The sequence below is a fragment of the Monodon monoceros genome, unplaced genomic scaffold, assembly GCF_005190385.1.
Source record: "Monodon monoceros isolate NGI ecotype Baffin Bay Population unplaced genomic scaffold, NGI_Narwhal_1 Super_Scaffold_18, whole genome shotgun sequence".
NCBI classification, from domain to species: Eukaryota; Metazoa; Chordata; class Mammalia; order Artiodactyla; family Monodontidae; genus Monodon; species Monodon monoceros.
This window is the reverse complement of record NW_021703774.1, coordinates 177984917-177997115: the sequence shown is the minus strand read 5'-3', so window position 1 is coordinate 177997115 and position 12199 is coordinate 177984917. Positions and strand designations below refer to the sequence as shown.

Below are 12199 nucleotides of genomic sequence, written 5' to 3'. Positions count from 1 at the left end.
ACAGTGAGAGGCCCGCGAAAAAAAAAAAAAAAAAAAAAAAAAAAAGTTAAAGATCACACACCTATAACTTCATTTTACCTTAATTACCCCTTTAAAGATCACATCTCCAAATACAGTCACATTCTGAGATACTGGGGTCAGGACTTCAGTGTATGAATTTGGGGGGGGGACACAGTTCGGCCTATAACAGGGCCTCAGGGAGGGGGGAGGTTGACCCCAAGGGGAGACATTGCTTGCGGGGCGGCGGTAGGCAGCTGGTGATGGCAGAGCCCGTCTGCCAAGCTTGACACTCAGCTCTGCTGGGTTCTTCTGGGAAGAATTTCCCCAAAGAGTGTTTTGTCCCCTTGCCAGTGGTGGCTGCCCCATCAGCCTTATGCCACATTGTGTTTGCAGCCGAGCTCTGGACACTCGACTTGGAGATTCAGGCGAGAAACCTGGGATGGCGGGTTTCACAGCTGGGCCACAGGAGGGGACATTGGGTGAACTGGAAAAGGGATGGCTGGGGACGCATGTTCACCTGTGTGTCCGTGTGTGTCTGTGTGTGTCCATGTGCGTGCATGCGCGTGTGGTCCAGGCTTGTGTGGCCTGCACGTGGAGTGCCTCTCGGGGGTTGGATGAGTCCTGATTCCCAGCAGGACAGCTGGGGTGGGAGGTGGAAATGACCCGGGGAGGCTCTCTACCCAAGACCCCACCTTACACCCGCTCAGTGCTCTGTGGAGGTAGTGAGTTCCCCATCACCGTTTGTGTTCAATCTGAAGCTGGGAAGCTGTGGATGGCGGTGGTTAGAGCAGAGATGTCCGTCAGGCAGGGTGTCCCCCGGCTCTGTCTTCCCGCGTGGTTGGCTGGAGCCTGGCCTCCTCACTCTGCACCCAGGCCCTGGGGGAGGTGAAGCCAGGCGGCAGCAGGGTGGGCCAGGTCCCCGAGGCACCGCCCACTGGCTGGTTACCTGGGGCAGGTGCGCCGATACCTCCGAAACGTACATCCCCTCGTGGGTAACGTGGCGGAGTGGGGTTGCCTCTCTCGGGGGGTGTGGTTGGGGCAAATGGCCAGCCCAACGGGGACCGGGGGGCTGGCCCAGGCTCGGCTCCTGGCTGTCCAGCATCATGCCCGGCACTTCCCATGGCCTCGCCCACAGCCCAGTGGGACTTGGGTCTAGGCTCTCCCCTTCTCGGTGGGGTTGGGCAAGGGTGGGGTATCGGCAGCAGAGCCTCTGTTCTTGGCAAGTCCCCTCCTGATGGGGACACAGGAACTTGCTGTAGTGGAGACAGAACCGTGACCTACATTGTAGGGTTTGCACAGATGACTTCATGGACTTCTGGCAGTGCCGGCTCGTTTCCAAGTTACCATTTTCTTTCTCCCCCATCCACAGACGCAACTATCCCCTGCCCCCCCAGGCCCCCTCTCAGGACCCTGTACCCCGTGCAGGCCACCGTATGGGTCCCTCCATCCCCTGCAAAGGCCCCGTTTCATCTCAGCCTCATTTTACACTCAGGTACAAAAGACTGAGGACGGTAACGTGGTTGCAGCCAGGCGTGGAGACTGCTGCCTGAGGACTGGGCTCCCTGGGTCCCCTCAAGTGGGCTGGGTCTGCTTTTGACTGTGTGAGGAGGACCCTCCTTCTCCCTCCTCCCTGCAGTCTGCCCTTCACAGACTAGACTCCGGAGGACCTTCAAGGTCATCTGCCCTCCCCCCGCCCCCATCGGCTGCAGGGGCCAGTCATCATCCTTCCTCTGTGTGATGCGCCTGGTCCAACACCGGAGCCTCCTGCGAGGTTCCGGACCTCTCCATGTTCTTCTGTAATTGCACCTCCTTCATAACGCCCGCTCCAAACTCTTAAACTATCGATCTTGTCTTCCTCATCGTTCATCTTCTGATATTCAGGGACCCACCATGCTTCAGCCACACTGAGCCCTTCTGAGCAGTGGTCCCAGCTTTCCCTAAGGGACGGTCCCGGGGGTTCTGGAGGTCAGAGATGGGCAGGGTTGGCCTGGAGACCACTGGAGAGAACTAGGGGTTCACAGCCTGAGCTGGTCCCTGGGGCTCCTCTGGAGGTCCACCACTCTTTCTCCCTGGACACACAGCTCCTCTGCCTTTGCCTCCTGTGGCCTGAGTCCAGCCTCCTCTTGACTCCTAAGCCACGTAGCTGGGCGCTTTGCCGAGAGCTCTGCCAGCATCTTGTCAGTGTCATTCCCCCCCCGCCGCCCCTCCCGCTTGCACAAGATGAGCACATGAGCACCTCAGGAGACAGTGTCCAGAGGAGCCCATACGCTGGGTGAGCGGGCGATGGAGAGCTGGGCTTTCGGCCCCAATCCGCCTGACCCCAGAGCTCTCCCTCAGCCATCTCGCTCTTCCTTCCCTACGCCCCGCCCTCCCCACCTCCATCAGGGCATCCTTTCGTTATCCCTGCAGATCCCACGACAGCCCTGCTTCTGAGACGCTGAGAAGCAGCGATGCCTCCACTGTTCTCCACCCTTCTTGGTTGGCTTACAAAGTCCCGGGCACATGTAACGAGCTTCGTAAATACGATGTAACAATAGCAACACAAACTGAAATAGATATTTCCCGTGAGAAAGAGGAACTTCATTGGGTGCTTTGGAAGCTGCCATCATTTATTCTCGAGTCCACTTTTTAGGGACAAGGCTATCAGTAGCGAGCCGTCTGTCACCAGGAGCGGTGTCTGAGATTACACGGAATGTTCTCTACGGGGAATGCATGTTTCCCAGTGCCAGAGAGGCAATGGGACAGTTCTCAAAACCTGAAACCTTGGAGGAACACATCCTTCCCAGAACCAGCTTCCCTCCGGGGCTGAATATTTATCTCCTTCAGCATCAGCTGTTTTCAGTTGTATTTTTAAGAGACTCTTCTTTCCAGAGAAAAACACAGCGACTATTTTTGTTCTTTTTTTTCTTCTGCAAGATGAGAGTAACAGCCGTTCTTCTCAGAGGGTTACCGTGCGAGCAGCATGGGACAATTCGTGTTGAGCGCTAAGCCCAGAGCCCCACGCAGAGCTGGTGTTTAGTCCATGTGGGTGATGGTTCTGGCACCCACTCTGCCCTTTCTGTCCATGATCAGCTCTGTTCAGCCCTTTCTGTCCATGATCAGCTCTGTTCAGCCCTTTCTGTCCATGATCAGCTCTGTTTCCATAAATATGCATTTGTGCCGTAGCCCTTATCTCTTCACGTGATTGTGTAAGAACTTTTCCGTGAGCATCTTCCCGGCCTGACAGCCCTGGCACGTGGTACCCGGGACCTGTGTGCTGAAGGGTCACTGGTCTACAGCATCCCTTCTGCCCCACCGAACCCATCCTATATCTCTTGTTAAAAATGGACATAAAATAGGATTAAACTGGGTCCCCGTGAGGGACAGGAGACGTTCCTCAGCTCTCAACCCTGGATGCCTCTGGGGAGCTCCCTGAAACGTTACTGACGCTGGGCCTCCTCCCTAAAGATGCTGATGAGTGGGTCTGCGGCGGTGCAGCTGAGGCTCAGAGTTTTGTAACCATCCTTTCCCTCAACCAGGTGGTTCTCATGGGAGGCCTGGGCTGAGAACCACTGGCTGGAATTTGCAGAACTGACTTTGCCTTTCCAGGGTCTTCTAGACCTTGTTCTGAATTAGCTTTGCTGGCGGGGATGGTTTCTCGCCCAGCTCATGTCTGTTTGCCTTTGCCCAGAGAGATATGCAGAAGACAGGCTTGACCCCGGGATGGACCAGCTCGTGCTGGGGGTCTGTCTCAGACCTTTGCCCCCACCTGCAGAGGAAGCATGGGAAGGATGGCCCAGGGTACCTGGCAAGGCGGGCTGGCAGACCCAAGGAGGCTGCTCAGCCGCTGGGGCAGCCGCTGGTCACATCCTGGGTGCTGCCCAGAGAGGGAACAGACACCACATTGGGGGGTCAGTAGCTGAGCCTCTCAGAGGACCAGCTGGGCTGGGGGCACTTTGGTGGCTGGGGGCTGCCGTGCTGGATGGCCTGTCTGCTGTCCCGCAGCAGCAGGGCTGCAAGAGGGCAGTGGGGACCTGGCCACGTCGGCAGGGGCTGTAGCATCAGACACGCAGAAGCCCTGCTCCCCACTCCAGGGGAGAGAGCGTTCCCACCCACAAGGCTACCCACCCACCGCTTGTCACCACTTCACTCCTCCGGAATGCTTGCGGGCGCGTTGCCCAGGCAACCAGAATGCCAGCACGTTGCTATCCTTCAGTCTCCTCCAAGCACCTGTGAAGCCTGTGAGCACCAGCCCCCGTGCTCCGAGTTCTGCAGACGCTCCACTCTGGAGCTCCTGGGGAAGGAAGGTGGGCCCCTGGGTGCCATCCACAGCCACGGGGGGAGTGGAGGGACCACGGCTGGGAGCCGAGCCTAAAGCACTCACCATGGAGTCCCCGTGACACACTGTGGTGTGGGTACCCATGTTCAGCCCATTTTACAGGTGGGGAAACTGAGGCTCAGATAGGTTCCACTGATTGCCTAAGCTCACGCGGCTAGCAGGTTGGAAGTCAAGTAGCCAGCCCTGAGCCCCTGAGGTCACCACCACACAAGGCCGCTTCTGGAGCCTGTGTGGATTAGTCATCTCCGAGTCTCTCTCCTCCTGGGGATAAAGATGGTCATTCCCACCTCACCAGGCCCCAGGAGGAGCAGACCCTCCGTGTGCAAGAGTGTTTCTTGGCTTCAGCCCTGTGGACCTTTGGGGCAGGATAAGTCTGTGGAGGCCTGTCCTGTGCACATGGATGTTTTGCAGCCTCCCTGGCTCTGCCCACTAGATGCCAGCAGCAGTGCCTCCATCCCCAGCTGCTGACAACCAGGAATGTCTCCAGACCTTGTTGAACGTCCCGTGGGGGCATGATTGCCCCTGTGCGAGCATCGATGGTGTGAATGCGCTGTGTGGACAGTACAGCGTCACTGACATGCCAGGGCTTACTGTCTTCTGCAAGAGCTTATGAAGTAATTCCCCGGGACCTGCAGGGCCCTGGCGGCTGGATGAGGTTGGGAGGGGCGTGGATCCCACCTGCTCAGGTCCAGCGCCCACCCAGCCGCCTCCCCGTGGGCGGAGCCTCTGTGCAGACTGTCCAGGGAGTGGAGTCACCGTGGTTACAGGTTATAGAGGGTTTGTCCTTGCTCTGCTTTTTCTAGCGTGTCCCTGTCCCCACAGGTCTAGGGGCGTTGGGACCTAGTTTCTGAGCACAGAGATCTTAAGTCCCTGAGTCCTGGACTCGTGGTGATCCCAGCCAGGCCCCTTCCTTTGTGGGTCTCTTGTTGTCCACACCTGGGCAATGAGGGTTTGGGATGAAGACACCCACCCACAGATGCTCCAGGACAAAGGGGTCCGTCAGGAGACCGGTTTGCCTGTGCTTCACCCACGCACCCAGGAGTAGGAGGGTGTCAAGAGGACCCCCGCCCCCGGGGCTGACCCCACGTTCCGGGAAGGAGGGTAGCCAGAGACATTTGGTCACGTTGGAGGTTTCTTTCCTGAACCGCTCCTTCTCTGTGTCAGAAACCACGTGTGCGCCCGACATCCACTGGGGCCGTGGGTGACCAAAACCTAGGCACCCAGAGCGCCTCTCCTGAAAGGGAGGGATGCTTTCATCCCCGCGAGTCCCGGGGCCAAGTGTGGAGCCGCTTCTACAGGACATCACGGTGACATCGGTCTGGGAGCACCGTTCGAGTGACTCACAGCTGCGTTTGTTTCGCTAGGAAAATTGAACCAGTTACTGCTTTCCAGAAGAGAGCGCGTGCTCTGCTCCCTTCCTGAGCTGGTGCTGGGGGATAGAGGCTGAGCCACCCGTGTCCGTGAGAGGGGAGGGCGGGTCTCTGCTCCTGAGATGTAGCCAGAGCCCCTGCTGCACTGTCCTGTTGGTGATGGGGGGCTGGGGGGCACGGGTTGGAAGGAGGCCCCCCAAGTGCTCCTGGGCACCAGAGGGTCCTGTACGGAGGGTGGGGGGAGATGGATATCTCATGGTGTTGGAAGGCCGCGTCCCGCTCTCTCCAGGGCAGAGACCTCGGGGCAACACGGAATCAGGCATACCAGGACCTTTCCCCCACTGGGCACCAAGCTCTCCCTTCTCACCTAGAACCGAATGTCTCTTCCTGGTGGGATGTGCCTTCTGTCAGGAGAAGACGTGGTGGTGAAACAAAGGCTCACCTACTGGGAGTTTCACTTTGCCCAAAGGTCAGAGTTGAGTGTGGCCGCCGTCTCCCCTTAGTCGCAGCTTTGGGGTCCAGGATTTGTCCTCAGAAGGCTTGCTGCCTCCTCCATCCATCCCGGACCCCAAGCCTGCCGCCCCTTGGTCTCTGGGCTTCGTGAAGAGCAGCGTCACCCTATCAGGCTCTAGGAGACGGGGCACCTCTGAACATCCTGAGAGCAAATCTCATGACTTCTTCCCTCCAGCTCCCTGAGTGCAGATCCCGTGGCTGGAGCACCCCAGCTTCTCGCTGCCAGCCCACACCCCGAGCGCACTTGGAACGTAGGTCTGAAAGGAAGGGGAAGTCCTGCCTGTCACCCACCATCCTCTTCGCTTGGGACAGTGGCTTCCTTAGATTTGTCCCATTCCATGGCTTGACTGCAAAACTGGTGAGGTTTGAGGAGTTAAAAACAGTGGGTTTTCCCCCCAGAGTGTGTGCTGTGCTTGGGGTCCTGCTTCCTAAGACGAGCGTGCAGAAAGGGGAGGGGCATCACTTTTCAGTCGAGACGGCTGGCAGACAGGACCCCACAGGTGGCTGAGGTCATCGGCAGAGGTGGGTCGTGTTGACATCAGGCACCCCGATACCATGTGACAGGAGGGCTGCACCTCTGAAGTTCCTCCCAAGAACCCATCACCCCAGTCTAACCATGAGAAAAACACCAGACAAATCCCAGTAGAGAGACAGCCTACAAACTACCTGGTCTGTCCTCCTGAAAACTGACAAGGTCATCAAAAGAAGGCAAGTCCGAGCATCCGTCACAGCCCAGAGGATCCCGAGGAGACGTGATGACTAATGTTATGTGGGATGCTGGGAGAGAAAACTGGTGAAACCCTAATACAGTATGGAATTTGGTTCATGATCATGGACCCGTGCTTTCCCTAAGTTTTGACAAACTCCCCATGGTGATGTGGGATGTTCACATCGAGGCATCTGGGAGAAGAGTACACAGGACCTCTCGGTGCCCTTATGCAATTTTTCTATGAATCTAAAACTGCTCTAAAAAGAAAAGCTTATTTAAACAAACAAACCAACAGAAGTGGGGTGGGATCAAGGGGCTTCTGGACACAGGATCATGCTGAGGAGGGGCATGTAGACTCAGCAGGGGCCCCAGGTGAAGGGATGCCCATGTCTGTAGGGGTTGATGATGTCCACACAGGAACACGGACTCCCCCAGAGCCAGCTCTGTGCTGGAGGAAGCATATCTGTGTCTGTCCCACCTGCGTCCTCGGAGCCATTTCAGGCTGCACCCTATCCGTTATTGATCATAGATGCACGGTTCTTCTTAGAAGATGAGGAGACCTCAGTGCCACCTGCTCCAACCACCTCGTATAAGGCTGGGAACCTGGGGCTTGCGGAGTGGAAGCAACAAGCCCACGCTCAGGCCAACGTCAAACAGAATTGTTCCCACTGTGGCTTGTCCCCCGAACAAGCTGATGGCAAGCCCAAGAGAGACATCACGGGTGAGGGTCTTCCTCAGTCATCCAGTGCTGGGGTTGTACATGGGGTGCTTGTCACTGCTAGTGGCAGGGCTGGGACAGGCTGGCCACCTGTTGGATACCGCTCAGGTTCTGCCCCGTCCTGGAGATTCCGGGATGGCCTCTGGGCCATGCAGACTCCTGCATAAACTTCTGGCCCAGCCCCAGTGCTCTGGCAAGTGGATGCCAGCTGCTTGCAGAAGGCAGCCCTGCAAACTCCTTGCTCGGAGAAAAGCGCACCCTTAAGTGGAAGGGATGTCTTTGTCTCCCTTAATTGACAGTGATTTTCTTCAGTGAAGATAATATACAGAAGGTATCAAATTGAATCTCAATTTGCTGAATCTTATTAAGCTGTTCTTGGGGAAAAAGGATTTCAATAAAAGTTTAAAAGGGAGAGAAGCAAAAAGCCTGCCAACTAGAAAATAAAGTGGGATGGAGCAGTAGTTCCCAATTTGGGAGCAATCAGGTGGGGTGGGGGGGTGGCTGGGAGCTTTTGTTCTTCATTTGAAAGTCTAGGCTGGGATGCTGCCGAGGGGGAGCCATCCGGGGCCCGTCTGTCACAGGGTGTAGACGCGGCAGCCGGGCACTCAAGCAAGGATCGTGTGGACGAATCTAAAGTCTCCACTGCACGTCCATTGCCAAGGCCGGCTGTGGCCCCAGCATCCTTTCTTTCCTCCCACCTGCCAGGGACAGGGAACAGAATTAGGACGCGATGCAGTGTGCCCCAAGTCTGTCTACCCACTACCCCGGCACACATCCACCTCTTCAGATCGAAACTACATACCCTAAAATCCACGCCTTTGAAGTGTAGAGGTCAGTGTTTTTAATGTATTCACAAGGTTGTGTAACTGTCCCCACCATTCATTCCGGAACACTCTTATCACCCCTAAAGGAAACCCTGTGACCATTAGCAGTCACTCCCTACCCCCCTGCCCCCAGCCCCCGGCAGCCACCAATCTACTTTCTATCCCTGTGGATCGACTGCTTCTGGGCATTTTTTGTAAATGGAATCGTACAGCCTGTAGCCTTTTGTGACTGGCTTCTTCGTGACGTTTTCAGGGTCCATCCACGTGGTAATGTACGTCAGCACTTCTTTCCAAACAACGTCCCACTGTAGGGCTGGACCACCCTTCTTTACCCACTCACCAGCTGATGGGCACGGAGATTGTTTCCAGTTTCCTCTGTTAGGAATAATGCTGCTCTGAACATTCGTGTACGCATTTCTGCACCCAAGAGTGGAATTTCTGGGTCCACTTTGAGGAACTTCCAAACTGTTTGATGGCTGCACCGTTTCACATTCCCACCAACAATGCCCGAGACTTGCAGTCTTCCCACATCCTCGCCAGCACTTGGAATTGTCCCTCTGTTTGCTTGTAGCCATCCTCGTGGGGCTGAAGCGGTGGCACTTTCGTAAGGCGTCTGTGGATGCCCCAGAGTTTTGGGGAAGCCGGCCGCACTTGGCCTGCGCCATGGCCTGGCCTCCTTGGCGTGTTACCCGCTGGCTCTGATGGTTAGTGGCTCTGAGGGCCTCCTCTGCAGATGTGTGGGGTCCTCTGCCATCTTGAAAAATGGCTGATGGCACCGTGGATGCCTTCCTGGGTGAGAGGATCTGTGAGTGGTCCTCCGAGAACCTCTTAACCATGAAATAAGTGTGGAGTTGGGGGCTTCCCAGCCCTGTGCTTAGCAGTGTCAGAGGGACACTGCAGAGTGTTCCTGGGGTCCTGCCTGGTTTCAGGACTAGCTGGAGGGATGAGGACAGAGGTCACTGGCTGCCCCTCACACGGTCCTCGCAGATGTGGCTGAGTCCTCTCACACCAAGGTGCGTCTTCACCCCAGGGGATCCCACACAGGAGTCCAGGAAGGTCCAGATTGCGCACAGAGGCAGCAGGCCTGGTGACAGAGCAGAGGGTTTGGGGCCTTTGGCCCCTGTAGAGAGACCAATGATGGGTCCCCTGCAGGCCACGGAATCGTTCCCTGACCTCCCTATGGGAGGGTCTCTCTCTGCTCCCCCGCCCAGGCCCCGCATTTCCTGGCTCCTGGGTGTGGGTGGAGCCTCTGTCCTGACCTGTTCACCTGCCTCTGTATTTTCCCTCTGTGAACAAATCTACCCGTTCAAAAAGAAAGAAAATGGACTTGAAGAGGAAAAACAAATCTAGCTCTCCCCGCTGTTGCGACGGGTTGGCTTCTCTGCATAACAGCTGGGTGGCGTGGAAAGAGAAGGGTTTCCATGGTAACCAATTACAGCTCACGATTGGTGGAAAATGGCAGAAATACCCTGCATGTGAAGTTGTGCGGGGCGGGCAGGCACAGGCCCTGTTGTAATTTCCTGGGGCGATGCCGCTCCAGGTGGTGGTGGCAGGCAGGTGTGTGTGTGACTACCGTTCGCTCAGCCTGCCTGGCAGAGCCTCGTACTACCTGGTGGAGTCTAGTAATGCCTGGTGGGGCCTGATGTGATTGTGGTACCTGGGAGTGCCTGGTGAGGCCTGGTGAAGTCTGCAGGTACCTGGGGAGGCCTGAGGGTTCCTGGTAGTACCTGGTGGAGCCTAGTGGTGACTGGTGGGGTATGGTGGGACCTGGTGAGGTGGTGGGGTATAGGGAGACCTGTGGTGCCCTGTGAAGCCTGGGGGTACATGGTGAGGCCTGGGGGTGCCTGTTGAGGCCTAGTGGTACTGGGGGGCGGGGGCCTGGTGAGGCCTGGTGGTGCCTAGTGGGACCTGTTCTTACCTGGTGAAACCTGATAATACCTGGTGAGGTCTGGGGGTTCCTGGTAGTAACTGGTGGGGTCTGGTGGGATCTGATTAGGCCTGGTGAGGTGGTGGGACCTGGTGGGACCTGGTGAAGCCTGGGAGGACACGGTGAGGCATGGGGGTGCCTAGTGGGGCATGGTGAAACCCGGTGAGGCATGGGGGTGCTCAGCAGTGCCTTGTGGTACCTGATGGTGACCAGTGGTGCCCTCCAGGCCGAGGCACCACACCTGTTGGAAGCAGCATCTCATTTCTCTGAGGGCTGGACTCGCGTCCAAATGCATAGAGAGGTGGGAGAACTTGAGCTTCTAAAGCATCCCCCTCCCTGGGCCACCTGTGGCCACAGAGGAGCCGCCCTTGGTGTGCTCCTGGGGGCACCTCGCGCTGACCTAAATCTCTGTGTGCAGCGAGGCTGGCCTGGACCCTGCAGCACGCAGGGCTGGCCGTGCAGAGAAATCGCGCACCGGCAGCCTCTTGGTGCGGAGGCATTAGCATAATGAGCGGTTCCTAATTTCTGCAGCCAAGCACTTGCGTTCTGATTGAAAAACTGGGGCTTTATTATTTGAGGATTTGTCCTTTTCGGCAATTAGCGCTCATTAATACAAGTTTCTTCCTTTCAACATGCTGGGGGGACAGCACGTTCCTAAGTGTCAGTGAGGGAAAAGTCAGCCCCAGGCACGTGGACACACTCACACAGACACGGACTGATTCAGTCCCTTTTAAAGTCACGTGACACCCTTGGAGGAAAACCTGCCAAACTCCGCTTCCCCAGGCCTGGTTCTACAGTGTTTCTGGGCTGACGACTCAGTGCAACACACATGCTCTCCCACCCCCCACCTGCGACCATCCCTAAGCTCTGGCTTCGTGTCAATTTCTAGACATGGCCTTGCTGACGAGCTCTGGCTTTGAAGGGCGCCTGTCCCAGGTCCTCAGTTACCTAAGCCGGTGGCAGGGCGCGGGGCCCGGGTCCCCCCACCCTCCATGTGCACTGCATCCTCCCCTGGCTCTATCCTTGCCAGGCCCAGGGCGCGATCAGCCTCGCTGCCCTCGCCAGGCCGTGCGGGTGTGCCCTCCTCAGCCTCCCTGTGCTGAGGAGGTAGAGGACAGGGTTCCCAAGGGCACCTGCATGGGAGAAAAGTATCGGCAGAACAAGCACTTGGGCAGAGTGGGCGCCTTGATTGACTTTCAGCTTCCCCGCAGCGTGTCTTTTCCTGAGCGAGATCCAGAGGAGGCCACAGACCAGCAGCTTTCCCCATGTATGTGTAACGGCATCTGAGGCCGTGAGCCTGCTTTCAAATCGGCACATTCAACTGAGATACGAGGCGGCAGAGGGTGGGGTTGGCAGAGCGCGGGACCCGGCCCGGAGCAGTAGATGCTGGGACTCTGCTCCACGTGAAGCCCCACAGGCTGAAACCCCTGTCCCTCCAAACCTCAGGGCTGCAGGCTGCAGGCTTAGCATCACCCACCTCAGACCGCGAACGTCTGTGGCCTAGAGGGAAGTGCCCGGGCCTTGGACCCAGGGTGTGGACCACGTTCCAGCCCTGCCGTTCCCTCCCCTCTTGGTGCCTCCGTTTTATTAAGGGTCAGAGCAAAGCGGGGATGGAAGGCCCGTGAGGTCATCTCTTCAGCTGACAGATGTGGGCTTTGGAGACTCGGTTTCCCTCCTGTAAGCGGACGCTTTGTCCTCAGCCGGCCATGTGCAGGCAAGCTCCTTGGAGGTGAAGCCGGGTCCTGAGCGCATGTGGTTCGGCCTGTGTTTCTAAGATGCTAACAGACCGCGCTCGAGTCGGCCTTTGAAGTGAACTAACG

The 12199-nt window shown here is 57.2% G+C and overlaps 1 protein-coding gene across 1 annotated transcript in view; it reads left to right on the top strand.

Annotated features, from left to right (window-relative positions):
• Positions 1–12199, top strand: part of AJAP1 (adherens junctions associated protein 1) — a 114230-nt gene that overhangs the window by 41148 nt on the left and 60883 nt on the right. The window lies entirely within an intron of this gene.